Raw genomic sequence first — 5,893 nt, forward strand, 5'->3', positions numbered from 1 at the left:
TGGGTGTTAGATCGGGCAATATTTCGAAAACGGTGACTGACAAGTAATATTAAATTCATAGGCTTTTAGGTAAAAGGTGAATATATATATATATATATATAATTTATTAAAAATTTAGATTTTAAGATGATTAAAATCAATAATTTATGATAGACTTAATCAATAAATAAATAATTAATAGAAAAATTTAAGTTACAGGATCGGGCATTTATCCGCTTTAAATTACACTTACATATGCCCCTTATCCAAATATTGAATGGATGGTGACTGCTCTAAACCCACGCAACATAAATAAATTTAGAAAATTTTGTAACATATCCTATCCTACTTCATTATTATCGAAAATATCGAATGGGTGATGATTTACATTCGAATAACACAAGTGAAGTACTAGCATACCTTGTTGACATTAAAATGGATGGTTAAAATGTGACTTTTAGGTATAAAAAATCAAACGTGAAAGCTGACTTGGGTCGAATAACAATTTCTGGGTGTGGTTGACATAAGATTGTCAAGTTTCTTGTTTGACAATTGAAAACGAACTGGAATAAATTCCAAAGAATTCCCACAAATCTTGTGCATGCATCCCTATCTGAGTTGCCAACTTCTCAGCATCTTCATCTCTCTCAATGATTCGATCAAAGCAAATGTACCTTCCAGATGCTGTTTTGTTCATTGCCTCGTACACACGTACATGAGCCTCAGCCAATCTTATTACATCAACACTGGCTAGTAATCCTTTTCCATACATTTCTATTGATCCTGATTTCAAATTTACTCATCTAATTACCTTTTTCAACATAAAAAAAATTGAGTGAAAATGAAGAAATAATACCTTTAAGATAAGCTATTGTTGCTGTGGGATTTCTGTGGGAATTCAGGGCCTGTAATGAGTCCTGGACAGATTGTGGTCAACTTTAAGCTCATTTCTTCAGCTATTTTCCATGCAACTTTTTCGGCTTTCAGCTTCCCCAATGCAAACCAGAGCTGCCACATTTCGAGAGGAAACTGTGTTTACATTCATTCGAGTGCGGGTGTCGGAACATGGTATGTAAACATAGACACCCATCCCATGTTTTATCTCAAAGTATCGATGTTTTCTAGTTTAATTTGCATGTAACGTATACCTTTTTGTCCGTGCAAAGTGATTCACTGCTCCAGCATCATGGTTAACTAAGTGGGAAGTTGAGGTTGGTAGCTGTCTCTCCATATGCAGGCCAAAAGTGAAGATGTGAGCACACAATTCTTTACAGAAGCTGTTTCTTGCACATGCCTTCATCACATTTTCACTGGCCTTTACTTCTATTTCAGCCATGTATTTCTAACAAAAACACCAGAAGAAACTTACATATCTATGTATTTCTAATTTCAGCCATACAAGTGTGCTCAATTTTTTCTAAAGCTTTTCATATATTAGGAGAATCACACACATATCTATGTCTGAACATGAAAGAAACGAAATGTCAAAGCAGTGTATGCATAGAAGAGCATGTAAGGACAGGATGTGAACATGAAGTTAATGAATTTAGAATGATTCAGACCATATAAATGGAACAGCTTATGGTGCCTGGACCTGGTAGACCAACCCAATATAAAGTGATTGCACACTTATTTTAGAAAGACTTTTCGGTTGACTTAATCATCCTATTCCTTTCATCTTAAAAACAAGAATCTACTTGTCTCACAAGAAAGAAAATAGAATCTACCTACGAAAACATCTACCTATGAAATATACTGATGGTTCTTGCCAAGGTTGTTTGATTAGATGGAACGTGGAATGTCCTATCGAGTACTGTCCATAATGAGTATGTGGCTATGTGCTTAATCCGTGTAATGTTCATATCTTTTTACTGGTTTGCCTAACATACATTCAACACCTCTGTAGCATTATTACAGTCACTTGATGTGCCTGAATAGCGAAGGAAAACACATTCAAGAAATTGGGGGGGGGGGGGGGAGATGACCTAACTCACAGAATACCAGAAATGCCAGCAGGGTCAGCGAATGCAGAGGTGAAACACTCCACGACAGCCATCAAAGGCCTCCATGAGCCCCTGGATTTCAGTTGGCTTAGCCATTACCACAGATATTTTGTTGTTACAAGCCACCATCATCTCCCCTGAAACCTGCATCTCCCTCAGCCTCTCTACATCTTCTGCAGTAATTTTTTTGGATCAAAGCCAAAGAACACAAATTAATATCCTTTCTGGAACTTAAATCAAACAAGGTTTTTTTTTTGGGCTTGAACAACAAAATTGTTACCTTGGTTATTGACGAGGATTCGAACAGAGTATCCATGGATCAAAAGACGGTTAACCAAGGCAAGCCCGAGGTAAGAAACACCACTGGTGACACAAACAAGCTTGTCTTGAAGGTCAACGTTGGCGGTGTCGGGACTCATTAGGCCTTTGAAATCATCATTTTCTTTGCTTCTTTTCATGGCGGCCAAAGCAACCAAAGTCTGCCTGAAGTCTTCCAACTCCCTTCTTTCACTTTCTTCATCTTGGGTCTTAGCAATCCCCATTATCACGTAGTTTCAAACTCTGCTAAGATGGAAGTTTAAGCTGTTGTTGCTATAATTGTCTGAAAAAGAAGGATCCAATGAAATAATCATGCAAAAGGCATCCCTTGCGTGTTCGAAAGCTTATTTACAAATGACAGTGGCGTGGGCTCCGGCAGAACAGCTTAATGGACATAACAGAGAGACTTGGCTTGTTTTGATTCTCACGATCTGTGTCTCTATAATTTTTTATAAAAACAAATAATGTTAACTACACAAACGATCATCTATATTTGTGTTTTATTCATTTTTGTAATTGATTAAAAAAAATAAGAAATGATCACTTTTGTTTTATTTAATTAAGATGTGGTCATTACGGGAAAATTGTTGTTAACAATTAATAGAATGTGTGACACGGTGGGCAATTTATAATTCTGACTGCCGAGGTCTTCTACGGAAGCTACTCTTAGTTCAATGTTGTTTTCAACCTATATTAACAGCCAAAAATACTTTCTAATTTACAAATCAACCAATCACTTTTAAAGCATTCTATCAGAACAATAGAACATTTATAATATGCATGTCACTAAGAAGTTAAAGATGTCTTACTGGTACTGTAGGTCAGTAGGATTTTTCAAGAAAAGATGCGCTTAGTACTTCTCACTCCAAGTCATTTCTTTGTCTGAACCTACACGTGAAAATCATCACGCGTCGTTAATAAAACTTAGTAGAGATTAACATAACTAAAGCAAGATAAAACATAAATTTAATAAAGTATTATAAACATAAATATGTAATTAAAAAGCATTAAAACTTCCAAACAACTATTCTAGTTATTTTCCTCTTGAAAACCTAAAATTATCTCATGATTTATCAAAAATGTAATCAACATCGATATAACAACTTTCATTTTTTTTTTCATTCATACATATTCATAATGTTCAACTTCATTCCCATATATTCTTTCTTTCATATACTTTCATAACTTTCATATTTACCTTCATAGTCTAATGTATATGCAAGAGAATATAAGGTACGCGAGTATAACATAAGGTGCGCGCTAGGCACATCACAGTGCCAATCATCATAGTAAGATGCACTCCAAGTGTAAATCATAACATGTGCAATTTACTTTCAATTGCTTCAACTACATAATTTATCAAAATTTATACTCTGGTAGTTTGCACTACCTTCAAATAAGTATTATTTTGTATAAATATACATACTTAAAATTATTCTGTTTATACCATTGGAAACTAGACTAGAATAAGAATCCAACCATATAAGGCACTTCTTCTAGTTCAACTTAGAAAATTTTAAAGTTGACTTGCAAAAACTGTTTTGCGTAGAATCTGCTGCTCTGTTTTATGACCTATCATCGATTAAAATTTTATATCTTTTCGTGTACACCTAGAAACCTGTAGCCATTTGTTTTAAACGAACTAGACTGATATAAGAATCCAACGATATATAGATCATCCTCTAATCACTTCTGTATAATATTTGGTGATTTTCTAAACTTACTGTTCAAATCATAATTTCTAGGCAACTTTCCCTAATTAACATCCTTAGTTTTATTCCATAATTCTATTAGTTTACCCAATGAACATTTATACATGAATCACAAGTCTCATAATATTTATGAGTCACTTCTTACCATAGCGATTCCATCACTGGCTCATCGCAAGTCAAAGTTCGTTCGAAATATAAATACAATTAAATATGCACTCACCTTTGCCTCATTAGAACCTTTTCTACGATAATCTTCTCAATCCCGCACATTTTCCTTCCCTTTTGAGTCACTTGGATCATTATACTTATCGTGGTCTGACAACGTCATTTAATAACATAAAATATAAAACTATATTAGTATCGTACTAACATAATCTAAACTTAAGAATATAAAAGTCTATAGATATAAATCGATACTTAATTGATACAAACTATATCATAAATCCATAATATTTTCAACTTTCCAAATCTTCATTCGATTCCATAAATATTTTTATCATCCCCCTTCAACTTTTGCAAATTTCACAATTAAACCACTAATTATGAATTCTCTTTTTGAATTCATATAAACCTTTCCATGTAATTCATAATGATCCTTCACCATTATGATCATTTCACTAAATTACTAAAATTTCCAAAATTAAAATTTCATACTAAATAATACCATCACATTTGAAAATCATATTAAGTCCAACTTTTGATACTATCGAATTCCATCACCAAATTTACCCAAATTTACACTTTGACCCAAATCACTTATTAAACTTAAAATTCCAGCATTCTAAAATTAAAATTCAATGTTGAATACTCCAATTTACACATTTATGCATAAATGTCCCTCAATTCTCAAAACTTGCAAACTAGCACTTTCCATCTCAAGGTTCCAAATTGATCCAAATTAATTTCCAAAGCAAGTAGAATCATTCCAATATTAATTCTAAACCATAGGAATTTTTGAATAATTTTCCCTATTTCCCCCCTTTTGGCCGAATCTTCATTAATCAATAATGCAAGGATTTCATTCAATTTCAAGCATGAATTCAAGCTCCTAAGATCCAATTCATGCAATTCCAATCATCATAACATCAAATTAAATCAAATCAACCAATTTTCCCAATAATCGTTACTTGGTCAAACGCATAAGCTTTTATACTTTATTTGTTCATCATCAAGACTTGTAAATTAATCTACAACAATAACATAAAATCAAGCTTAAATCTCCAAAACCCAACTTGTTCTTCAACACCTAATCATAAAATTCATCATCCAATCATGTTCCATGAACTTTATACCAAATAGAGAATTTCAAGGACATTAATTCTCTATCTAATAGCTTAATCCAAAAATCAATTAAATAAGCCTAAAAATGAAATTGAAAATCATTTCTACTTCAGGAGTTCACAGTCTGAGGAAGAAGATGGCTGAAAATTTCTTTTTTATTCCTAATTATCACCTAAACACTTGGCTTTATCCTAACTTAAATGAATTTAAAATTCATTTTATGAGAAATCCCAAATTTACCATTAATGAATCTTGATAATTACCATTTGCCATTGAAATATCTTCTATTAAAATTAGGAGTGTGCAAAATGGTACCCGAAGTGCCAGGTACCCAGATCTTTAGGTAATTGATTTATTGACCCGTGTCCCGACCAGATGTTGTGGGTACCTGGTAATCGGGTACCCAGATTTTATGGGTACCTGCATTTCGGGTATCTGGATACTTGATTTTTTTTCAAATTATTAATTAAAAACACACCCAAATTTAAATGTTCGAAACTTTGAATACATAGTCCAATATCCAAACATAATTAAAAAATGTTAGTCCAACATCCAAACATAATTAAAAAATGTCATGTTAGCATCATTGTTCATTTTTAA

General features: G+C 33.0%; 1 pseudogene; it reads right to left on the reverse strand.

The window, feature by feature from the left end:
* Nucleotides 1-289: 289 nt before the first annotated feature.
* Nucleotides 290-2,687, reverse strand: LOC120187897 (annotated as a pseudogene).
* Between the last annotated feature and the right edge of the window lie 3,206 nt (nucleotides 2,688-5,893).

Source organism: Hibiscus syriacus, unplaced genomic scaffold (genome assembly GCF_006381635.1).
Source record: "Hibiscus syriacus cultivar Baekdansim isolate YM2019G1 unplaced genomic scaffold, ASM638163v2 tig00113726_pilon, whole genome shotgun sequence".
Taxonomy (NCBI): domain Eukaryota; kingdom Viridiplantae; phylum Streptophyta; class Magnoliopsida; order Malvales; family Malvaceae; genus Hibiscus; species Hibiscus syriacus.